Genomic DNA, 26,511 nt, shown 5'->3' on the forward strand with positions numbered 1-26,511 from the left:
GGCAATGCTGGTCCCCACACTGCTCGTGAAACTCAACGTACCCGGCAGGACGTGCAGCAATTTCCCCGGCCAGGACGACTTCTGGACTTGTCTCCAATCAAACACGTGTGGGATATGATGGGTCGAGAAGTGACTCGTGCGACTCGTCAACCAACAACTCCTACAGAGCTACATGAACAGGTCGAACAAACGTGGCATAACTCATCCCAGGGCAGTAGTCGCTCTCTGTACGATCGACTGGATGACAGAGTTGGCGCCTACATTGCCGCCTGTGTAAGTTACACCACGTATTAATATGGGTGTTTCACCACAGGTCGATACCTGGTACCTCAGGACCGCCAGTGCTATTGATCTGTAAATGTAATCATTTCATGTATTGAAACGTCCCCTTAGAAAAATTATACATGACTGTGTTTAAACTGACACACAATATTTTTAGCGCAACGCAATCTGACTTTCAAAAATCCCTACAAAAGAATGGCCCTGACTAACATTAACCTATACCTTTCACAAATCACTTACCTCACCAAAAATCTTCGTTGCTCGAACTACTGCAATACAGCGAGCGCCACTACTGCCAGCTAAATAAAAGATTCAAACTACTGAAGGCACTAACTACTAATAGGCATAGTTAGCAAATGAAAGATTTTGATAGAAAACAAACAATGTATTATCTTCTGGTAAACCTTGCGGGATGTAAGGTCGTGGTCCATGAAACTCTTCAGCTCCTAACGTTTCGTCCAGTGCTTCGCTGGACATCTTCAGAGGGGTGTTTCTCCTCCGGTGAGGAGGAGACGGTATTTACCTTACTAGTGTTCAAAAGTCATAATATATATAGCAGTTCATGACATCCAGTCTTACAAATTTCAAAACTCCGCCATCTCTCTCCCCACATCCACCACTGCTGGCGGCTCACCTCCAACTGCGCAACGCTACGCGCTGTTAACAGCCAACTGCCCAACGCTACAATGGCAGACAACAATGCAAACTAGCCACAGACTGCACACAGCACAGCCAGTCATTTTTCATACAGAGCGCTACGTGGCGTTACCAATAAGAAAACCTAAACAGCCTACTTACAGTATTCCATATGCACTGTTGCAGCAACAAATCTTGATTGAATTGGAAACTTCTAAAAGGGTGTACTAAATTTGTTTCCACCAGTGTATGACCGATAACATGTGTTTTCCTATCACATTGCTGCAAGTTGTGGGAAGAATGTGCGACACATTCTACTGTCAGGAGGGTCAATTTCCGACGAGGGAGCGATGAGATGTTTGACATTCTAAGCAAAATAAGCTTGGGCTATAGGGGAATGTATTATAAAAAACCACATGTGGAAGGAAGTACTGGAATATAAGTTTAAGAGGAAGGTGGTTGGATTGACAGTTGATAAGACGAATTCACAGGCCTGCTAACCTACACTTGACTATGTACATCGAAGACGAAGCGAGAGCTACAACGATATTCCAGACATTTGCTACATCAGAACGCCAATTATAACGTCAGGCAGTTCCATTTGATATGGTAAGATCATGGTTCTTTTAGACGCTTTCCAACTGATTTTTACCCAGTTTCCCTCGTGCTATCTCACTGTCATCCCCACGTAGGCGAAATGGTTTGCAGTCTTGACACAGATGAACTTGAGAAATTTACCACATTGATAGCTGTTAATTGTATAACACATGCATACACACACACATACATACTCTTTCTCTCTGTCTGTCTCTCTCTCTCTCTCTCTCTCTCTCTCTCTCTCTCCCTCTCTCACACACACACACACACACACACACACACACACACACACACACACATACATTTTCAAATCGTTCGTCAGTTGGACTCAACATCTTTCCAAGAAGCTGAAGGCTGCTAGACGCTTTAGAGCAGAGCAGTCATGTACATGACTGTAAATCGCCTCCGGGTACCGCACTATACTTTACGATCCGCTATTGTCCTGTACTACACATACGTAAGGGTGACGCTCGAGATTGGCAGTCTCCATCCCTGCCACAAACACCTTGTTTGGTTCACCTGTCCATACTTTAATTCCAATTTCTTCAATACAGATATATACATACACGCTCTGATCTACCGTGTCTAGCAGCCTTCAGCTTCTTAGCAGGATGATGAATCCAACTGACAAGCAGTTTGTAAGTGTGTGTGTGTGTGTGTGTGTGTGTGTGTGTGTGTGTGTGTGTGTTATATTCAACAGCTATCTGCATGATAAATTTTCTGGAGTCCATCTCTGTCATGATAGCTAAAGAGAAACTGGGTGAAATCGGCTGGAAAGCTTCTAAGAGTCCCATGAGCTTACAATATCAATTGAAGCTGGCTGACTCTATAATAGGTGTTCTGATGTGGGAAATGTCTCGAATATCGCTGTACCTCACGATTTCTCTTCGATGTACGTGACCAGCTGTAGGTTACTAGAGATGTAACTTTGTCTTACTACTTGTCAGTCCAACCTTCTTGCTCTTGAATTTACGTACCAATAGGTTTTCAACATGTTGTTTATTAGAGTACGTTACCCTATAGTCTATGCCTATTTTGCACAGAACTTCAAACATCTATTTAATCCCTCGCCGGAAATTTACCTTCTTGACAGTCGACTGTCGCAAACTCTTCCTACCACAGCAGCAATCTGATAGGACGATACGTGGTAATGGTCATATATTGGAGAAACTGCAAAAGGCGGCACTAGAAAATTTAACTCTTAGACGTTTCGTTTCATAACAATACGTAAACCGTGACGGTTTCTTGTACTATTTATAAAAATACTTACATATTACTGCTACAAATTAAGAAGCACATATGTGAGTACCACTGACGTAACTTAAAAGTTAAAGTGACTGGATTATCCTATTATTACAGTGGAACTATAAGACACTTCGGCCGAGCAGGTCTGTGGAGGTTAACACCCTCCCACGTGGTTTACTGTGTTACTTTCCAGGCAGGTGAAAAACGTGCCTGTAGACTTGAAACAGTTTTTGGGTGAAATTAGGACAGCTATAAATAGCTGATGGAATGTGCGTCCTGTTTTAAACATAGTCACCTGCAGGGTGACGATATAGGGGTATACTAGAAATAGCATACTTCGTCTAACCAAAATCTGGAGACAATTTGTGTGTCCTGCTGCAATGTATCATGGAGCTATATTTGTTACTAGCACTAGATACAGTAGCTCCACACGACTGTAGTGGATTGTGCCGTCTTGTTCCAATTCTCCCCCCCCCCCCCAATCACCCTGCAATTAGTTCTGTTAGTTTTGATAATGCCGATTATTAACGACAGCAGAAGCACTAGCAGCTGCAGGATCAAATGCGTGCCTAACTGGCGATCTGAAATTACATTCCAGAGAAGATGTCGACTATGGTTAGCTTTTATAACACACTGTATACTAGTACGTAAAAATTTCTCGAGTAAGGACGCAGAGTGTTCGAACAGGATGGTTCAAAAATCTCAAAACTCCTCTCGTGGGCTGCACACGACATATTTGGATGTTATAGATCGCACCCAAAGATTTGGGCCTTATGTATGATATAGTTGTTGTTTTTTTGGGGAAGGAGACCAGACAGTGAAGTCATCGGTCTCATCGGATTAGGGAAGGATGGGGAAGGAAGTCGGCCGTGCCCTTTGAAAGGAACCATCCCGGCATTTGCCTGGAGCGATTTAGGGAAATCACGGAAAACCTAAATCAGGAGGGCCGGACGCGGGATTGAACCGTAGTCCTCCCGAATGCTAAGATTTAGTCGCTAGTGATTCAATTCTCTGGCGTGTATGACAACCGTTCTTGCGTGTGTAATGCGGCTCCGTCCTTCCAAACATAGAAGATATCTCCATCATCAACTTTCACTGGTATGGGATTACTTTGACATCTGACATCACGCGTCACAGTTCACGCTGGTGTTTCCAGCCTCCAGTTTCCAAATCCCTACATCTTTCGTTTCATGAACATGCATATGCGTATTGATAATGGCAAGCTTTGGGAGTTCTCTACGTAATGCTGTACAATACCGCCACAATTACTGACGATACGCTATACAATTACGTAAATTTGTAGAAAAATAGACTGTATGTGCTATACCGTGTACGAGCTTTTACATTTGGTTTGTTTAAGTCACTCCTGCTGGTGGTGTCGTTCTTCCATCCAGATATCCGCGTCCCTTTACTCGAAATGGTCTTTCGAGAACTACATCGTCGTTCTTCCATGGAAATCTGTTTTAAGTTCCCGGAGTATGTCCCACACACTTTCTTATAGAGTCGTACCATAGCTATTAACATACATTTTATCCTTGGTTTTGATCGGTTCCTTAGAATATTTCTTCGATTGTAAATCCCTCCTCACTCTAGCATTGCCATCGAGCACCAAACGTGAAAGCAATCCAGACGGTTATGGCAGTGGAAGGTTTGCGCAATATAAATATAGTTTGTAAGAGGTTTATTGCTGGAAGTAGGTCTCACTGCAGTCACATTGTATTTCCCCGAGCGTAGGCGACTGCTATTTAGTTATGTGACTGTGTTGTGACCTGACTTCACCAAGGTAGCTGCAGTTTATAAATGAATTTATGAAGTACCTTTACTGGAGGAATATATGTATTATTAAACTGTATTTGCAGCTCCACGGTGCTGTTATGTACTTTTCCACACGAAGAAACAGAACCTATGCCATACGCTTTTATGTGTGTAAACTGTGTTACAGTGTTCTGCGACTTGTCCACAGGGTGATAAGAAGACCACATTGTGCATCTAGAAGTTGGGAGCTGCTTAGCGCTGCTGTGGAAGCATTATAGCACTTTTTCCTGTACAAGCACCCTTATTGGTAGTTCATCAGAAATGAGAGGTTTGTTGTGTGGTTTCTGATGTGTGTTGCGTATTGTGTTAAAGACTTCGATGCTGCCTTACTCCAGTATATTATTGATGTGTGGTATACCTAAGCCTGCATACAACACGAAGAATATCTAATGTCACTGCTAATCGGTGTCTTTTGCTATTTCACTTTCATGTGGATCAATGCGAGAAGCAATGTGTGCCTCTGTTAAGGAACTTTAAGCACCTGTAGAGAATCTGTGTGACTTTTGCCGCTAAATACGGTGAGACTCAATCTATGGTGAACATACAGGGTGTTTCAAAAATGACCGGTATATTTGAAACGGCAATAAAACCTAAACGAGCAGCGATAGAAATACACCGTTTGTTGCAATATGCTTGGGACAACAGTACATTTTCAGGCAGACAAACTTTCGAAATTACATTAGTTACAATTTTCAACAACAGATGGCGCTGCGGTCTGGGAAACTCTATAGTACGATATTTTCCACATATCCACCATGCGTAGCAATAATATGGCGTAGTCTCTGAATGAAATTACCCGAAACCTTTGACAACGTGTCTGGCGGAATGGCTTCACATGCAGATGAGATGTACTGCTTCAGCTGTTCAGTTGTTTCTGGATTCTGGCGGTACACCTGGTCTTTCAAGTGTCCCCACAGAAGGAAGTCACAGGGGTTCATGTCTGGCGAATAGGGAGGCCAATCCACGCCGCCTCCTGTATGTTTCGGATAGCCCAAAGCAATCACACGATCATCGAAATATTCATTCAGGAAATTAAAGACGTCGGCCGCGCGATGTGGCCGGACACCATCTTGCATAAACCACGAGGTGTTCGCAGTGTCGTCTAAGGCAGTTTGTACCGCCACAAATTCACGAAGAATGTCCAGATAGCGTGATGCAGTAATCGTTTCGGATCTGAAAAATGGGCCAATGATTCCTTTGGAAGAAATGGCGGCCCAGACCAGTACTTTTTGAGGATGCAGGGACGATGGGACTGCAACATGGGGCTTTTCGGTTCCCCATATGCGCCAGTTCTGTTTATTGACGAAGCCGTCCAGGTAAAAATAAGCTTCGTCAGTAAACCAAATGCTGCCCACATGCATATCGCCGTCATCAATCCTGTGCACTATATCGTTAGCAAATGTCTCTCGTGCAGCAATGGTAGCGGCGCTGAGGGGTTGCCGCGTTTGAATTTTGTATGGATAGAGGTGTAAACTCTGGCGCATGAGACGATACGTGGACGTTGGCGTCATTTGGACCGCAGCTGCAACACGGCGAACGGAAACCCGAGGCCGCTGTCGGATCACCTGCTGCACTAGCTGCGCGTTGCCCTCTGTGGTTGCCGTACGCGGTCGCCCTACCTTTCCAGCACGTTCATCTGTCACGTTCCCAGTCTGGTGAAATTTTTCAAACAGATCCTTTATTGTATCGATTTTCGGTCCTTTGGTTACATTAAACCTCCGTTGAAAACTTCGTGTTGTTGCAACAACACTGTGTTCTAGGCGGTGGAATTCCAACACCAGAAAAATCCTCTGTTCTAAGGAATAAACCATGTTGTCTACAGCACACTTGCACGTTGTGAACAGCACACGCTTACAGCAGAAAGACGACGTACAGAATGGCGCACCCACAGACTGCGTTGTCTTCTATATCTTTCACATCACTTGCAGCGCCATCTGTTGTTGAAAATTGTAACTACTGTAATTTCGAAAGTTTGTCCGCCTGAAAATGTACTGTTGTCCCAAGCATATTGCAACAAACAGTGTATTTCTAACGCTGCTCGTTTAGTTTTTATTGCCGTTTCAAATATACCGGTCATTTTTGAAACACCCTATACCTTAAACAATAATTTCATTATGTTGTCAAGTTGCCCTGTATGCCGATCTCAGGATGCATTGTTTGTTTAGATAAATGTTCCTGCCCTATTTTATTCTACAGCATACTGACCGATGGTCGTATGTCTCTTGTATCCTCCAAGTGCAGCCAGTATCTAACATCTCTAAGTCATTACACTGTGCATAAAGACATTCGAACCGCCGGCCTCCGACGTGGCACGCTCAGCGAGTAGTGGCATAGGTCGAGTGTGCCGCCGCTGCAACACAATTGACGTCCGGCACTGTTTGGTTGTAGCGGTGTTTAAATAAAGATGCAAGTGAATACCTCCCGTGTTCCTTCCCCCGACTACTTACGACAGTGGTGAGTGTTTGAGAACCATACATACTGCATCAGTAGACTATTAAAAGAAAGCAAAATCCGCAAGATTGGCGAAGTTTTAAGGAAGTTCGAAATTTAGCCCGAACTTCAATGCGACATGCTTTTAATAGTTTCCATTGCGAAACTCTGTTTCGAAAACTGGCAGAAAACTCAAGGAGAGTCTGGTCGTATGTAAAGTACGCCAGTGGCAAGACGCAGTCAATACCTTCAGTGCACGATAGCAATTGTGATGTTACTGATGATTGCGCCGCTGAAGCAGCGTTATTAAACACGGTTTTCCGAAATTCATTCATAAAAGAATACAAAGTAAATATTCCAGAATCAGAATCAGATATCCTTGGTGTAGCGAAGCAGCTTAAATACTTAAGACACTCAAGGCTCCCGGTCCAGATTGTATACCAGTCAGGTTTCTTACACAGTATGCTGATACAATAGCTCCATACCTACAAGGGAAACTCCCCATCGCACCCCCCTCAGATTTAGTTATAAGTTGGCACAGTGGATAGGCCTTGAAAAACTGAACACAGATCGATCGAGAAAACAGGAAGAAGTTGTGTGGAACTATGAAAAAATAAGCAAAATATACAAACTGGGTCGTCCATGTGTAATATATGCAATATTAAGGGCAACGTGAGACGAGGAACGCCGTGGTCCCGTGTTAGTGTGAACAGCTGCGGAACGAGAGGTCTTTAGTTCAAATCTTCCCTCGACCGAAAATTTTAACTTTTTATTTTCAGTTTATGTGACAAACTCTTATGTTTTCATCACTTTTTTTGGAGTGATTATTACATCCACAAGAAAACCTAAATCGGGCAAGGTAGAAGAATCTTTTTACCCATTCGCCAAGTGTACTAGTTAGGTGGGTCGACAACATATTCCTGTCATGTGACGCACATGCTGTCACCAGTGTCGTATAGAATATACTGTATAAGACGTGTTTTCCTGTGGAGGAATCGGTTGACCTATGACCTTGCGATCAAATGTTTTCGGTTCCCATTGGAGAGGCACGTCCTTTCGTCAACTAATCGCACGGTTTTGCGGTGCGGTCGCAAAACACAGACATTAAACTTATTACAGTGAACAGAGACGTCAATGAACCAACGGACAGATCATAACATTGCGAAAATAAAGAAAGCAAAATTTTCAGTCGAGGGCAGATTTGAACCAAAGACTTCTCGTTCCGCACCTGTTCACGCTAACCACGGGACCACGGCGCACCTCGCCTCACATTGCCCATAATATTTCCTATCTTACGCATGGTCGACCCAATTTGTATATTTTGCTTATTTTTTCGTAGTTCCACACAACTTCTTCCTGTTTTCTCGATTGATCTGTGTTCAGTTTTTCAAGGCCTATCCACTGTGCCAACTTATAACTAAATCTGAGGGGGGTGCGATTGGGATGTTCCCTTGTTAGCAATCATATACAACCGCTCGCTCGTAGAAAGATCCTTAACCAAATTCCGGAAAGTTGCGCAAGTCACACTGTTGTTGTTGTTGTGTTCTTCAATCCTGAGACTGGTTTGATGCAGCTCTCCATGCTACTCTATCCTGTGCAAGCTTTTTCATCTCCCAGTACTTACTGCAACCTACATCCTTCTGAATCTGTTTAGTGTATTCATCTCTTGGTCTCCCTCTACGATTTTTACCCTCCACGCTGCCCTCCAATACTAAATTGGTGATCCCTTGATGCCTCAGAACATGTCCTACCAACACTAACACCCAAGAAAGCAAATAGGAGTGATCCGCTGAACTATAGATCCATATTACTGACGTCGGTTTGCAGTACTGTGCTCGAACATTATGAATCACCTTGAAGAAAACAATTTATTGACAAACAGCCAACGAGGATTCAGAAAATGTCTTTCTTGTGAAACACAACTAGCTCTTTATTCCCACTAAGTAATGAATTCTCTCGACAAGGGATGTGAAATTGATTCCATATCTTCTGATTTCCAGAAGGCTTTTTTACACCGTTCCCCACAAGCGACTTCCAATTAAACTGCGCTACGGAGTATCTTCTCAGATGTGCGACTGGATTCGTGATTTCCTGTCAGAAAGGCCACAGTTCGTAATAACTGGCAGAAAGTCATCGAGTAAAACACAAGTAATATTCGGCGTTCCGCAAGGAAGTGTTATAGGCCCTCTGTTGTTTTTCATCTACATAAACGGTTTAGGAGACAATCTGAGGCAGTCCTCTTAGATTGTTTGCAGATGATGCTCTCATCTAACGTCATGTAATGACATCAGATGATCAAAACGAATTGCAAAATGATTTAGACAAGACATTTGTATGGCGCAAAAAGTGGCAATTGACTCTAAATCACGAGAAGTCTGAAGTCATCCACATCAGAACCAAAATAATTCGCTAAATTTCAGGTACACGATAAATCACACAAATGTAAAGGCTGTAAATTCAGCTGAATACTCTGGGAATACAATTAAGAATAATTTAAATTGGAACGATGACATAGATAATGTAATGGGAAAAGCAAACGAAAGACTGCGATTTATTGGCAGAAAATTTAGAAAATGTAGCAGGTTTACTAAAGAGACTGCTTACACTAGGCTTGCAGCTCTCTTCTGGAATATTGCTGTGCAGTGTGGGTTCTACATCGAATAGGATTGACAGAGGACATCGAAAAAGCTGAAACAATGGCAGCTCGTATTGTATTAACGAGAATTACAGGACAGAGTGCCATAGATATGACACACGAATTGAGATGGCAGTCATTAAAACAAAGGCGTTTCTCGTTGAGGTAGGATCTTCTCATGAAATTTCAATCACCAACGTCCTCCTCAGACTGTGAAAATACTTTTCGGTGCCCACATACATAGGGGGAAATAATCATCATAACAAAATAGGAGAAATCATAGCTCGCACGGAATGCTTTAAGTGTTCGTATTTCCCACGCTGTTCGAGGGTGTAGAGAAGTAACTTATAAGTGGCTCGACTAATCCTCTGCCAGGCCTTAACTGTGAATGGAAGAGTAATCATATTGCTGTATTCAGTTTGTGAGCCAGGAGAATCACTATCATTTTATACATGGGGTAAGTGGATTTTCTCATCATTTGAAATTATGATAGATTTCTCTGGAGAGATAAACTGTTTAAACTATAATGTCAGAGGGGCTGTGGAGGGTTGTTGGAGCATAGAACACGTGAAATTCGGGTGGGTGAAGCGATACAGCAAGGGGTAGAGGGGTATTTCCCTCCACAGTGTTTGTTTCAGATATAAAGAGGAGATCTCCAAACTTTGAGTTAGGAGAAGCAGCATGCAGTGACCATACAACCCTAAAGCGCTAGTATGCCTGAATTTTACATTGTTATAAATAGCCCGACAGGTCTGAGCTGGATTTCAACATCATACAGCCAATGCCAGCATTTCAAGCTCGAATGCTGCGCCAGTATACCACCAGTCGACACGTCCGAAAGCCATCTTGCATTCTGATGTCACAGAACTTTTCCCAGTGCTCCAAGTCTTGGATTATTGCATCATAGAGATAATAATGAAGGTCAGCGAAACCATCTTGTATCTCCACCTTCGGTTCTGACGTCATAGATTTACTGGAAACGTCTGATGGCATTATACTGTGCGTAAAACATACTGAACTATGTTGTTGATGTATGTCTCCATTGTCCTTGGATGGTTCTAGCACACTGTAATCCAGTAACACAATCGGCACTTGAGAGTTAAACATTGCCAGTTATCTGTGCGGAATTCTGATTCTGCCCTGTTCTATCCTACAAAACAGAAACACATCGGTAATGACGTATCCTGTAAAGGAAGACACTAGTACGATCAACTTTAGAGCGAATGGCGAACAGATACCGAACGAAATCATAGACATCCTGTTAGCATCATAACATTCAGGTATAGTCCAGACGAATGTGTATCGGAATGACGCAGAATTAATTACTTTCGGGAAAATTTTCATCAATTTGAGGACAACATTGGGTGCTTTCGCTTGGGTATGCGCTGGATTAGTAAAGGAGATTTCCGTTGCGCTGTGCTCTTGGTCCCTACGTCGATGTTACCGGTCAGTTTGTAATCGTGGCAAATGTGAGATAGCACTATTTGTGTGCAGCTATCGATTGTGTCAACGTAATACGTAATCGTTCTCAGTAACGTCACTCGTTAACAACACCAGCAAACATACCCCCCAAAATTGTTTCGATCTCTTCGTAGTTGATGTGAGGTGGGGTACTGATGTATACTGTAGAGGAAATAGCATAGGAAATATTAGTACGATCAGTACTAGACTCTGATTTCTGAAGTTTCACCGGCGAGGCCTATACATCTCATTGAAGTCGACAGTTAATTTTTTCAATATATTTCGAAGCAATTGTGCTGTGATCGTAATCTGAAATATCCTTGACATTTTAACTTACGTCGCATTGGGCTGTGGTTGTAGCGCCATCACAAACATCATACTAGATCTATAGGAATGGTGCACCCCTTTGGGAATCTATTAATGGCTTATTTCAGACTGAATCGATGTTGCATTTGATGTACCAAGCAGTAGTTGCATCGTGTTAAAGTTTGCGGGCATTGTGTTTGGAGTTCTGTGTAAGAGAAACTTGTTAGATGGACACATGTCAGGTCCTGTAAATAGATTTCCTTCTGTTATAGTGCATACCGATTGTGCGTGGCATACAGCACCTGTCGTAAAATAGGTAAACATAAGCTTGGACTCAAACTGCATGTCAGGGCGTCGGATGCTCCAGACCTATCTCGTGCAGGAGAATGTAATCTGTCTTGGTTGGAGACGATAGCAGTCGGTCTGTGGAGTCATAACACTACGTGGTTTCTTCCTTATGCGTAACTTTGTGACGTCGTGCTGAATACGGCGAGCTTCGAGCGAGCAGTTTCCATTATCATATAGTCTACTCCTGCTATGGTACGTCGGAATTGCGCCATCACCCAAACGTAACACAACAGGACGCGGCCTTGTTCTAAAATTATTGTATGTTTCAATGTGAAATCGTTTAATCTTATGACTACGTCTGAAAACTGTGTCGTCTCACAGAGCCCACCGATTGTGGCTGGACTTGTATCGGGCGGGAAGCGAGGGACGTCGCATTCCGCACTGTATGGCGTTCCTCACTGTATGAAGTGCTGGATGCTGCTCTTGACTCGGAAGTGTAAGTGTGCCCGCCATAGCAGTGCATCATGCGTCTTGCAGGATTCGGTGGCCAGAGTTTGGCGACAGTTTGAGTACAGCCTTGGAGTGTCACACAGCGCAACGCGGCCTCTGGCGGTGGTGGTAGCGGCGGCAGCGGGCCAGCACTGCCCTGGCTCATAGGCAGACCGATGGCGGTAGAGTGTCGCTAAGCTTCGCGATGCGCGCATACGAGATCTTCCACTGTGTGGTGTTTGTTTTAATAAAGACGCAGGTGTTCCTACTACACAGTATACAGTTTGAACCTTAACTTAGGGGGATAAGTCGGAGTGGCGGCACGGGGGTCTTTTCCGTCCCCCGGTGACTGGTTAAATAAAGACGCTAGTGAAGAGATTCAAACATATAGTTAGGAAAACAGTATGCAGTGATCACACATCTCTGAGTGAATAGGAGATTGGTAAAACATGCCAAGGAGGACATCCTTTGTCCAGAAGGCAGCGTTCGACCTGCACAAACTTTCTTTGTCTTTAACGTCATAGGGCCAGGGCCAGTATTCCTGCACTCGGATTCTGATGACATGGAGCCTGTCCCAGTAAGCACTAGTCGCCATGTTCGATCGCCATCTTGTGTTCCAGGTCACCCACCTCGGATTCTGATGTCATATTAGAACTGCACCAGTATCTAAAGTCTGGGTCAGTATGCCAGAATTCCACACTTATAAATAGCTCATAAAGTCGTAGCAAGATTCTGATGCCATAGAACCAGTGCTAGTATTCGCGCTCTGGGTCAATATACCAAAACTGCACACTGTGGTAAATAGCCCGACAGGTCTGGTCCGCTTAGTGGACAATATGCCTGGTGTTTGCCTAGTGTAGTAGAAAGCTTATTACTCGGCTATGACCTCTTCTTGGAAGGGTACTATGCTGCTGCTCTCAGAGTGCCCACACAACATGCAAGACACATGTTGCGTCGAGTCGAGGGGGCAGTACTTGGCTGTGGGCTGTGACACGCGATGTGGCTCCAGTTGGCGTCTGGCAAGTGTTAGCGTAGGGTGGTGGTGTGGTGCAGTGTGGAGGTGGAGGCAGAGAGCCTTCCCCTGCCCTTTTTTTATTTTTTATTTACACGTCAAGTTCCGTGCGACCAAATTGAGGAGCATATCTCCAAGGTCATGGAACGTGTCAGTACATGAAATTACAACATAAAAATAATAACAGATAAAAATAAATGTTCATGAACCTGAAAAAAGTTAGTCCATAAGTTTAAGTAAGCGCTATCAGCAATACAATAAGAATTAGCTTAATTTTTCAAGGAACTCCTCGACAGAATAGAAGGAGTGACCCATGAGGAAACTCTTCAGTGTCGATTTGAAAGCGCGTGGATTACTGCTAAGATTTTTTAATCCGAGTGGCAGCTTATTGAAATTGAATGCAGCAGTATATTCATACCTTTTTGCACTAGAGTTAAGGAAGTCAGATCCAAATGCAGGTTTGATTTCTGCCGAATATTAACCGAGTGAAAGCTGCTTAGTTTTGGGAATAAACTAATATTGGTAACAAGAAATGACATTAAGGAATATGCATATTGAGAGGCCAATGTCAAAATACCGAGACTCGTGAACAGAGCTCGACAAGAGGTTCGTGAAGTCACACCACTTATTGCCCGAACCGCCCGTTTCTGAGCCAAAAATATCCTTGGAGAATGTGAAGAGTTAGCCCAAAATATTATACCATACGATATAATCAAATGAAAATAAGCCAAGTAGACTAATTTCCGTGTCGAACGCTCCCTCACTTCTGATACCGTTCGAATATTAAAAACGGTAGCATTAAGTCTTTGAACAAGATTCTGAACATGGGCTTTCCACGACAGTTTACTATCTATCTGAACACCTAGAAATTTGAACTGTTCAGTTTAACTAATCATATGCCCGTTCTGTGAAATTAAAACGTCAAGTTTTGTCAAATTGAGTGTTAGAAACTGTAAAATCTGAGTCTTATTCTGATTTAACGTTAGTTTATTTTCTACAAGCCATGAACTGAGGTCATGTACTACACTATTTAAAACCGAGCAAATGTTGCACAAAACAACCTTTACTACCAAGCTAGTGTCATCAGCAAACAGAAATATTTTAGAGCTACCCATAATACTAGAGGGCATATCATTTATATAAGTAAGGAACAGTAGTGGCCCCAACACTGATTCCTGGGGCACCCCACCACTTGACAGTGCCCCACTCAGATCCCACATCACAGCCGCTATCAAAATTGTGAATAATGACCTTTTGGTGCCTGTTGCTAAAGTAAGAGATGAACCAACTGTGAGCTACTCCGCGTATTCTGTAATGATCCAACTTCTGGAGCAATATTTTGTGATCAACACAAAAAATACGCCAAGCGTTCGAAACTTTTTGTTTAGCCCATCCATTACCTCACAGAGAAAAGATAATATAGCATTTTCAGTTGTTAAACGACTTCTAGAGCCGAAATGTACATTTGATAGCAAATCGTATGATTTAAAATGATCAATTATCCTTACATACACAGCCCCTTCAATAACTTTTGCAAACACTGATGGCATAGGAATAGGTCTAAAATTATCTACATTATCCCTTTCTCCCTTTTTATGAAGCGGTTTTACTACTGAGTACTTGGTGTTTATTTAAATAAAGATGCTAGTTAGGAGAAGCAGTGACCACACACCAGCAGTAGCTGGGAAAACATATCAAGCAGTTCAGCAGACAGGCCTGGACCTGCACAAGCATCCTTTGCCTCAGATGTCTTAATGCTAGTATTCCAGAACTTGGATTCTGACGTCATAGAACCTGTCCAAATACATCAAGTCCAGCCCAGTAATCCGGAATTCTACATTTTTGTAAACAGCCCGACAGATTGAGCTGGATTGTGACGTCATAGAACTGCTTCAGTATGCCCTGGTTGCCATGTCAAACGCCATCTTGATTCCTGGTCAGCTGTCTTGGATTCTGACCTCATAGTTTGGCTGGTCTCATATTGTGATATCATAGAGGCTGTTCGACTATTCCTGGTCAGCCAGCATGACAATGCACCATCTTGCATTTCCCACCGATTTATACGTAGGACAACCACTCTACTTCCATAGGAAACACACAAGTGGAATTGAGCTACTTCTTGAATTTCCCACCAATGTTTTGAATTTCCCACCAGAATTTGAATTCCCAGCATTTTATACATAGGTCAGTTGGCGTTTGTCAAATGGGGCCATGCAGTGGGGGTGGCGAATACCATGACTCATCTATGACGTCATTGGTGACCTACTTTGCGCCAGAACTGTCCTAGAATAACTAATGACACAATTGCAGAACAATCACTGGAAGCAGTTACTTCCATAAAATATCAAGAAGTACGGAACGACCACACAAAATTAATCGCGAGTAAAGCAGATGACACACAGATTCGTTGGGAGAATCTTCAGGAAATTTAATCCAACAAAAAAAGAAAGTAGTTTTCTACACATTCGTTCGACTAATGGGATCCGTACCATATAGGACTCTAGAGGAGATAGATAAGATCATTTAGCAAGCACGAAAGCGTCACGGAGATGCTCAGCCACCTCCAGTGGCAGACGCTGCCTATATCTACATATGTTTCTACATCTGTATTTATATACAGTGCATGGCAGAGGGTTGCTTCCCGTTCCATTCATATACGGAGCGCGGGAAGAATGATTGTCTGGATGCCTCTGTGCGTGCTGTAATGAACCTAATATTGTCCTCAAGACCTATACGGGAGCGATATATACTGTTTGTAGTATATTCGTACAGTCATCATTTAAAGCCGGTTCTTGAAACTTTGTTAGTAGACTTTTTCGTTGTAGTTTCCGTCTATCTTCACGACAGATCAGTTCTTCTGATACACTATACGCGGGTCAAACAAACCTGCGACAATTCGTGGCCGCGCGGGTTTAGCCGAGCGGTTTAAGGCGCTGCAATCATAGACTGTGCGGCTGGTCCCAGTGGGGGTTCGAGTCCTCCCTCCGGCATGGGTGTGTGTGTTTGTCCTTAGGATAATTTAGGTTAAGTAGTGTGTAAGCTTAGGGACTGATGACCTTAGCAGTTAAGTCCCATCAGATTTCACACACATTTTTTTTTGACAATTCGTGCTGCCTTTATTTGTAAACATTCAATGTTCCCTGTTAGTCCTATTTGGTACGGGTCCGACACACTTGACCAATATTCTAGGATGGGTCGCACAAGTCTTTTGTAGACTGATTGCATTTCCTACTATTCTACCAGTAAATCGAAAGTTCAGCCAACTTCAGTGATAGACACTGCATCTAAATTTACATCTATGCTCTACTTTTCCCATGACTGAACCTACGTGATCGTTCCGTTTCATGTCCCTACTATGTGTAACAGACATGTATTTGATTGAGTTTCCCGATTCCAGCTGTGAGTCACGGATATTATGTTATAGCATACCATGTTTTTTGTGTTTTGTGAAGTACACAGTTTTACGTTTCTGATCATTTAAAGCAAGTTGTCAACCTTTGTACCACTTTGAAATATCATAAGGATCAGACTAAATATTTGGGCAGTTTCGTTCAGATAGTACTTCATTGTAGATAACTGCATCATCTGCGGAGAGTCTGAGGTTATTGTCAAGATTGTCCCCAAGGGCATTAATATGTAACATGAACGGCAAGGGACCCAACACACTTGTCTGGGGTAGACCCGAAGCTACTTCTAAATCTGTCGAAAACCCTCCATCCAAGACAACATGTTGCGTCCTCCATACCAAGAAATCCTCACCCCAGACACAATTTTCACGTGATACCCCACCCACTCGACCATACTTTTGATAACAAGATTAGGTGTGGTACTCGTCAAATGTTTTTCGGAAATCGAGGAATACTGCATCTTCCTGACTGCCTTCATCCATAACTTTCAGGATATCATATGAGAAAAGTGCGAGTTAGGTTTCACATGATCTATGTCTCTGAAATCCAAGCTGATTTGCATGGAGGAGCTTATTTCGTTCGAGAGGCCTCATAATATTTGAGCTCGGAATATGTTCTAAGATTGAACAACAAATGTATATCAAAGACATCTGCTTCTACATGATTTCTTTGCAATTCACAATTAAGTACCTGACAGGTGGTTCATCGAATCACCTTCAAGCTGTTTCTCTACCGTTCCACTTTCGAACAGCGCACGAGAAAAACGAACACTTAAATCTTTCGTGCGAGATATGATTTCTCTATTTTATTATAATGATCATTTCTCCCCATCAGGGTTGACTGCAACAAAATACTTTCTCATTCGGAGGACAAATTTGGTGACTGAAATTTGATGAGAATATTCTGCCACAACGAAAACCGCCTTCGCTTTAATGACTGCCACCCCAATTCGTGTATCGTATCCGTGGCACTCTCTCCACCATTCCGTGGTAATACTGTTACGACTTCTGCACCACTTGTTAGCAGCAGACACAGTGGCTGCATCAAAATACTGAGGCGGCGTGGAGTTTTACAATTATTTATTGAACTTTCTTTAGAATTTCTCCCTCGTCGTCGCTGCCCAGCCCTGCGGATCCCTCCGCCTGGCTGCTGCTGTGTAGATTCTCCGGCAATGCGCGCAACTCGCGCCGCTGATCGCACTCGGGAGCCTCAGGCCACCAGTGCTCCGCTGAAGCCAGGATGCTCTGTGGTTGAGATGAACTGGTCGCCGCTCGGCGCCCCAGTACAGGCACGCCCACGGAGCCGCGTCGCCGTGAGGTCAGCTGCCGACACCTACTGCACCGGCGGCTGGGAAGCCGTCAGTCGCGATGTCTGCCGTGGGGCCGGGTTGCCGTGAAGTCCGGGCGTCAGTCCCCGGCGGCGCCTGTGACCGAGACCGCGTTGCGGCCGGTCATGCTAGAAGTTCTCGCTGTAGCTAGTCAGCCATGGTGCCAAGCGAAATCGGGCCGACCTCCAGAGCTGAAGCTGACATCTGGCGGTGAACAGATGACTCCTGCGAGCTGGAACAGACTTCCGGAATCGTCACCTACGAAGATTGAACATTCGGACACGGATCACGTCCGTCCTCAGATCCGAACTGCTTCCTAATGGCTTCTGTCTGTTGCTACCTGCGCTCCACTATTTATATCCGGCAGGAGGACGTTTTTTACCCTCAGAGGTAGCTTTTTGTTATTACTCCCGCAGTATAATGCAGCGTAACTTATCGTGCTGGCCTCACTTCCCCTTACTCAGCACTCTCCAGGCTTCGCTCGGCGCTCGGTCTGTGTGCGTCCTTGCGTCAGCCTGTTGGTAGACTGCTGCTGTCAGCAAGGCTATCTGTGCGTGCTTACTTCGCAACGCCTCGGTCGCTGGCGTGCCTCTGTTTTGCCATTCTCCACTGCGTGAAGCAACGCTTACTACATTTGGCGCAACAATACAAAAGTAGGTGCCCTTTCCTCGAACTTTTTCAGTGTTCTTCGTCAGTCCTGTCTAATGTGGATCCCACACAGCAGTTCAACTACCTATGCTGTAGACAAGTGTGACCTTTGCTTTCTTCCAGCGACAGGACATGGCTATATGTTAGAGGGATTTGCGATGGAATACTATAGTTAACAGAGGGGCTAACTCAGTCGCAAATTGTGTATAGAATCTGACATCACTTCCATTGGGCACTGGGGCTTTGTTCAATTTTAACGATTTCTGCTCTTTCTCAATGCCACTGACATTAATATCTGTTTCACTCACCTTTTCACTGTTACGAGGATTAAATTGGAACAGTACTTTGTAAAGGAACATTTGAAAACAGATTTCAAGCATTTCTGCTTTTGCTTTGCTGCTAACAGTTTCAGTTTCTGTCTTGTCCATGACTAACAGGACACTAACTTTGGTGCCATTGACAGCCTTTACATACGATCAGAATTTCTTTGGATTTTGTGGAAGATCTCTCGACAGTATTCCAAGAAAGGCGTTCTGCATCCCGTTATAGTCTTCTGTTAAAATTCTGAGAGCGTACGTTTCTAGAAGAGTAAACCAATATATTGCTTCCACCTACGTACATCTCTTGGAAAGACCATCGAGATAAAATTAGAGAGGTTAGAGCCCACACAGAGGCTTACCAACAATCGTCGTCCCGCAAACCATATATAAGTGGAACAGGAAAAAGGGAAAGTGATGCAGGTACACAAAGTACCCTCAGCCACGCACTGTAGGGTGGCTTGAGGAGTACATATGTAGATGTAGATGATCACCGAAAAACTGTGCCCGTTGTACACTGTAAACCGAAAGTATATCCGTGGGCTGGCTGGCTCTGAGCACTATGGGGCTTAACTTCTGAGGTCATCAGTCCCCTAGAACGTAGAACTACTTAAACCTAACTAAACTAAGGACATCACACACATCCATGCCCGAGGCAGAGTTCGAACCTGCGACCGTAGCGGTCGCGCGGTTCCAGACTGTATTCCAGACTGTAGCGCCTAGAACCGCTCGGCCTCCCCGACCGGCTCATCCGTGGACTGTTCGATCAACAAATACGCCGGTAGAAACTCAAGAATCACACGTCCTCTAATGCTTTTGTTTGACGTACAAACAGTCTAGTTTTGGTTTTGAGTTATTCATCAAGTTTCCTTTTCTCAAGAGCGTCATAAAACTGGCTCTTTGCAGGTTGTTAGTGCTATCCCATCATTTCATCTACATCTACATCTACATCTAGATACATACTCCGCAATCCACCATACGGTGCGTGGCGGAGGGTACCTCGTACCACAACTAGCATCTTCTCTCCCTGTTCCACTCCCAAACAGAACGAGGGAAAAATGACTGCCTATATGCCTCTGTACGAGCCCTAATCTCTCTTATCTTTGTGGTCTTTCCTCGAAATGTAAGTTGGCGGCAGTAAAATTGTACTGCAGTCAGCCTCAAATGCTGGTTCTCTAAATTTCTTCAGTAGTGATTCACGAAAAGAACGCTTCCTTTCCTCTAGAGACTCCCACCCGAGTTCCTGAAGCACTTCCGTAATTCTCGTGATGATCAAACCTACCAGTAACAAATATAGCAGCCCGCCTCTGAATTGCTTCTATGTCCTCCCTCAATCCGACCTGATAGGGATCCCAGACGCTCGAGCAGTACTCAAGAATAGATCGTATTAGTGTTTTATAAGCGGTCTCCTTTACAGATGAACCACATCTTCCCAAAATTCTACCAATGAACCGAAGACGACTATCCGCCTTGCCCACAACTGCCATTACATGTTTGTCCCACTTCATATCGCTCTGCAATGTTACGCCCTAATATTTAATCGACGTGACTGTGTCAAGCGCTACACTACTAATGGAGTATTCAAACATTACGGGATTCTTTTTCCTATTCATCTGCATTAATTTACACTTATCTATATTTAAAGTTAGCTGCCATTCTTTACACCAATCACAAATCCTGTCCAAGTCATCTTGTATCCTTCTACATCTACATCTATACTCCGCGAGCCACCTTACGGTGTGTGGCGGAGGGTACTTATTGTACCATTATCTGATCCCCCCTTCCCTGTTCCATTCACGAATTGTGCGTGGAAAGAACGACTGCTTGTAAGTCTCCGTATTTGCTCTAATTTCTCGGATCTTTTCGTTGTGATCATTACGCGAGATATATGTGGGCGGTAGTAATATGTTGCCCATCTCTTCCCGGAATGTGCTCTCTCGTGATTTCGATAATAAACCTCTCCGTATTGCGTAACGCCTTTCTTGAAGTGTCCGCCACTGGAGCTTGTTCAGCATCTCCGTAACGCTCTCGCGCTGACTAAATGTCCCCATGACGAATCGCGCTGCTTTTCGCTGGATCATGTCTATCTCTTCTATTAATCCAACCTGGTAAGGGTCCCATACTGATGAGCAATACTCAAGAATCGGACGAACAAGCGTTTTGTAAGCTACTTCTTTCGTCGATGAGTCACATTTTCTTAGAATTCTTCCTATGAATCTCAACCTGGCGCCTGCTTTTCCCACTATTTGTTTTATGTGATCATTCCACTTCAGATCGCTCCGGATAGTAACTCCTAAGTATTTTACGGTCGTTACCGCTTCCAATGATTTACCACCTATGGCATAATCGTACTGGAATGGATTTCTGCCCCTATGTATGCGCATTATATTACATTTATCTACGTTTAGGGAAAGCTGCCAGCTGTCGCACCATGCATTAATCCTCTGCAGGTCCTCCTGGAGTACGTACGAGTCTTCTGATGTTGCTACTTTCTTGTAGACAACCGTGTCATCTGCAAATAGCCTCACGGAGCTACCGATGTTGTCAACTAAGTCATTTATGTATATTGTAAACAATAAAGGTCCTATCACGCTTCCCTGCGGTACTCCCGAAATTACCTCTACATCTGCAGATTTTGAACCGTTAAGAATGACATGTTGTGTTCTTTCTTCTAGGAAATCCTGAATCCAGTCACAAACCTGGTCCGATATTCCGTAAGCTCGTATTTTTTTCACTAAACGTAAGTGCGGAACCGTATCAAATGCCTTCCTGAAGTCCAGGAATACGGCATCAATCTGCTCGCCAGTGTCTACGGCACTGTGAATTTCTTGGGCAAATAGGGCGATCTGAGTTTCACATGATCTCTGTTTGCGGAATCCATGTTGGTTATGATGAAGGAGATTTGTATTATCTAAGAACGTCATAATACGAGAACACAAAACATGTTCCATTATTCTACAACAGATTGACGTAAGCGAAATAGGCCTATAATTATTCGCATCTGATTTATGACCCTTCTTGAAAATGGGAACGACCTGCGCTTTCTTCCAGTCGCTAGGTACTTTACGTTCTTCCAGCGATCTACGATAAATTGCTGATAGAAAGGGGGCAAGTTCTTTAGCATAATCACTGTAGAATCTTAAGGGTATCTCGTCTGGTCCGGATGCTTTTCCGCTACTAAGTGATAGCAGTTGTTTTTCAATTCCGATATCGTTTATTTCAATATTTTCCATTTTGGCGTCCGTGCGACGGCTGAAGTCAGGGACCGTGTTACGATTTTCCGCAGTGAAACAGTTTCGGAACACTGAATTCAGTATTTCTGCCTTTCTTCGGTCGTCCTCTGTTTCGGTGCCATCGTGGTCAACGAGTGACTGAATAGGGGATTTAGATCCGCTTACCGATTTTACATATGACCAAAACTTTTTAGGGTTCTTGTTTAGATTGTTTGCCAATGTTTTATGTTCGAATTCGTTGAATGCTTCTCTCATTGCTCTCTTTACGCTCTTTTTCGCTTCGTTCAGCTTTTCCTTATCAGCTATGATTCGACTACTCTTAAACCTATGATGAAGCTTTCTTTGTTTCCGTAGTACCTTTCGTACATGATTGTTATACCACGGTGGATCTTTCCCCTCGCTTTGGACCTTAGTCGGTACGAACTTATCTAAGGCGTACTGGACGATGTTTCTGAATTTTTTCCATTTATGTTCCACATCCTCTTCCTCAGAAATGAACGTTTGATGGTGGTCACTCAGATATTCTGCGATTTGTGCCCTATCACTCTTGTTAAGCAAATATATTTTCCTTCCTTTCTTGGCATTTCTTATTACACTTGTAGTCATTGATGCAACCACTGACTTATGATCACTGATACCCTCTTCTACATTCACGGAGTCGAAAAGTTCCGGTCTATTTGTTGCTATGAGGTCTAAAACGTTAGCTTCACGAGTTGGTTCTCTAACTATCTGCTCGAAGTAATTCTCGGACAAGGCAGTCAGGATAATGTCACAAGAGTCTCTGCCCCTGGCTCCAGTTCTGATTGTGTGACTATCCCATTCTATACCTGGTAGATTGAAGTCTCCCCCTATTACAATAGTATGATCACGAAACTTCTTCACGACGTTCTGCAGGTTCTCTCTGAGACGCTCAACTACTACGGTTGCTGATGCAGGTGGTCTATAGAAGCATCCGACTATCATATCTGACCCACCTTTGATACTTAACTTAACCCAGATTATTTCACATTCGCATTCGCTAATAACTTCACTGGATATTATTGAATTCTTTACTGCTATAAATACTCCTCCACTATTGGCGTTTATCCTATCCTTGCGGTATATATTCCATTCTGTGTCTAGGATTTCGTTACTGTTCACTTCCGGTTTTAACCAACTTTCCGTTCCTAATACTATATGCGCACTATTTCCTTCAATAAGAGATACTAATTCAGGAACCTTGCCCTGGATACTCCTGCAGTTTACCAATATTACGTTAACTTTTCCTGTTTTTGGTCTCCGAGGACGGACATTCTTTATAAACGATGATAATGTCCTCTCTGGTAAGCCGTCAGGTATTTTATCGTTTCGCCCAAGGGGGGGTCCCTCTAACCTAAAAAACCCCCGTGTGCACGCCACACGTACTCTGCTACCCTAGTAGCTGCTTCCGGTGTGTAGTGCACGCCTGACCTGTCTAGGGGGGCCCTACAGTTCTCCACCCAATAACGGAGGTCGATGAATTTGCAACCATTATAGTCGCAGAGTCGTCTGAGCCTCTGGTTTAGACCCTCCACACGGCTCCAAACCAGAGGACCGCGATCGACTCTGGGCACTATGCTGCAGATATTAAGCTCAGCTTGCACTCCGCGTGCGATGCTGGTTGTCTTCACCAAATCAGCCAGCCGCCGGAAGGAACCAAGGATGGCCTCAGAACCCAAGCGGCAGGCGTCATTCGTTCCGACATGTGCTACTATCTGCAGCCGGTCACACCCAGTGCGTTCAATAGCTGCCGGAAGGGCCTCCTCCACATTACGGACGAGACCCCCCGGCAAGCACACCGAGTGCACACTGGCATTCTTCCCCGACCTACCCGCTATTTTCCTGAGGGGCTCCATAACCCGCCTAACGTTGGAGCTCCCTATAACTAATAGGCCCGCCCTCTGTGACTGTCGGGACCTTGCCGGAGAATCGGCCACTGGCCCAACAGGCGAGGCACCCTGTGGTGGCTCGGAAACGATGTCATCACCACTAGGAAGCACCCCGTACCTGTTGGAAAGGGGTAAGGCAGCTGCCACGCGGCCAGATCCCACCTTCGCCTTTCGGCCAGGCACGCGCGAGCCCACCACTGTCCGCCATTCACCCTGGAGTGATGGCTGACCGGTAAGATGCTCACTGCCGGAAGACGCAGCGACATCAGGGGTTCCATGTGATTCCAAGGCCACCGAAGTAGGCATAGGTCTCACCACAGTTGCCCCAACGCCACTACGAGCCGACGCCTGCGCCTCGAGCTCGATGAGCCTAACAGACAAAGCCTCCACCTGCCCCCGAAGAGTGGCCAATTCTCCTTGCGTCCGCTCACAACAACCACAGTCCCTACACATGACTATGTTTACCCTACTCTATAAGGTGACAAATTCCCAAGATAATCTACAGTCACTCATCGACGACATCTTCCCGTACACCACAGCATCATCAGCAAACTGCCGCACATTGCTATCCATCCTATCCGAAAGATCATTTATGTAGATAGAAAACAACAACGAATCTACCACACTTCCCTGGGGCACTCCAGATGATACCCTCACCTCCGATGAACACTCACCATCGAGGACAACGTGCTGGGTTCTATTGCTTAAGAAGTCTTCGAGCCACTCACATATTTGGGAACCAACCCCATATGCTCGTACGTTAGTTAGGAGTCTGCAGTGGGGCACCGAGTCAAACGCTTTCCGGTAGTCAATAAATATGGCATCCGTCTGATACCCTTCATCCATGGTTCGCAAGATATCATGTGAAAAAAGGGCGAGTTGCGTTTCGCAGGAGCGATGCTTTCTAAAGCCGTGCTGATGCATGGACAGCAACTTTTCTGTCTCAAAGAAATTCATTATATTCGAAATGTGAATATGTTCGAAAATCCTGCAACAAACCGACGTTAAGGATATTGGTCTGTAATTTTGAGGATCCGTCCTTCTACCCTTCTTATATACAGGCGTCACCTGCGCTTTTTTCCAGTCGCCTCCATCAAAGATGATTAAATGTTAAAATTCAGTAGTTTATTTTCAGTGTTATCTAACGTTTACTTTGGACAGCAAAGCTCAGTGAAAAACTTGGTAATATTTAATCTGTTCCAGGAAAGCGGATGGTGCTGCAGTTCTTGGTCACGCGGCGAGCGGATTGTGCTGTCAGGAGTGGCAATGGTGGGCTTCACGGCGTCTGCGGAGCTGTTGTTCACTTCTGCTCTTGTAGCGCAGGCGAATATGACTGGGTACTGTAGAAAATAATGTGTGAGAACCATAAGGTGCAAGTTTGTTGAGAGTCACAGCCGGAAAGTTTGGTTGTGTAAATAGTCATTTCCCCATCAGAGTGTGAAGTAGCCTTTCCTGTACTTCATCCAACTTTGTATCAATATAAAATTGGTTGCATTGTACAAGTGCTATTTTTTGTGTGGAGACATACAACACTTTCTGTATAACTGAGATATTAAATAAAAATACAAGCCTCTTATTAAACTATGATGAAAGCTCGGATCTTTAAGTAGAGTAATTATGTGTCATTATTTGTAGTCGCTTTCATTCGCCGCATGTCGTCGTTTCTGCAAGGACAAACGCCGTTTTCGCCGCTACCTGGTGCAATCGTGGAAGACAGTTGCCTTCGAAAAAAGATTTTAAAAGAAGCTGCTGCTACAGCACACACATGGAAGTGACAAGTGGCTGATACGGAGGAAGTGCGGACCTCTAAACTCTTTCCCCCACGTTCACGCAAAACCTGCCACGATATGCGACAAAAAGGTGCGTTCTGTACTACCGCTTGCCGGTAAATCATGGAAAATCAGGACAGATTACGTCATCGCAGTGTTTTGTATGTGCTCCAACAGGTTGCTAACAGTCTTTCGGAGATGGAGCAGCATGTCTGTTTAAAACAGGTAATCATAACGAAGTGAAACGTCATATTACCTCTGTCCGAACTGTAAATGCCAACTCCACTCATAGAATCTAAATACCCAGAAGTCATCCGGTGATTAATATTAGAAATTGGCATTTCAGTCGTCGATATCGTTACACTCGTTTTGTTTCAAACCGCAGAAAAAGTAAAGAAATTAAGTCTTTACAGTGGCTATTACCTTTTTCGCAGTAAAATTTTACCGCTATTACTCATTAACCCTAGATTACTAACCGTCGTAAACTTTACCATTGCAGTTAGTACCAATTCCCGGTTCCCGCCAATCTGATATTGTCACTACAAGGTATTAAATAGGAATTTTAATTTTATAAATCAACAGCCTCAGTTGCACCTAGATTTATGACGTGACACAGACAAATGATCAGGAATACGCCTCAGACCGAACTCAGGTCAGTTCCATTTCGGTTGTAGTACAATGCACGAGTTTCATTATTCGTTCTTATC

General features: G+C 44.1%; 1 long non-coding RNA gene across 1 annotated transcript in view; it reads left to right on the top strand.

The window, feature by feature from the left end:
- Nucleotides 1–25,616, top strand: part of LOC124556671 — a 258,728-nt gene extending 233,112 nt beyond the window's left edge. Inside the window, exon 3 of the long non-coding RNA XR_006968655.1 lies at nucleotides 25,239–25,616. This is a non-coding gene — a long non-coding RNA (uncharacterized LOC124556671). The remainder of the gene's footprint in view (nucleotides 1–25,238) is intronic.
- The last annotated feature ends 895 nt before the right edge of the window (nucleotides 25,617–26,511 follow it).

This window comes from Schistocerca americana, chromosome X, assembly GCF_021461395.2.
Source record: "Schistocerca americana isolate TAMUIC-IGC-003095 chromosome X, iqSchAmer2.1, whole genome shotgun sequence".
Lineage (NCBI taxonomy): Eukaryota > Metazoa > Arthropoda > Insecta > Orthoptera > Acrididae > Schistocerca > Schistocerca americana.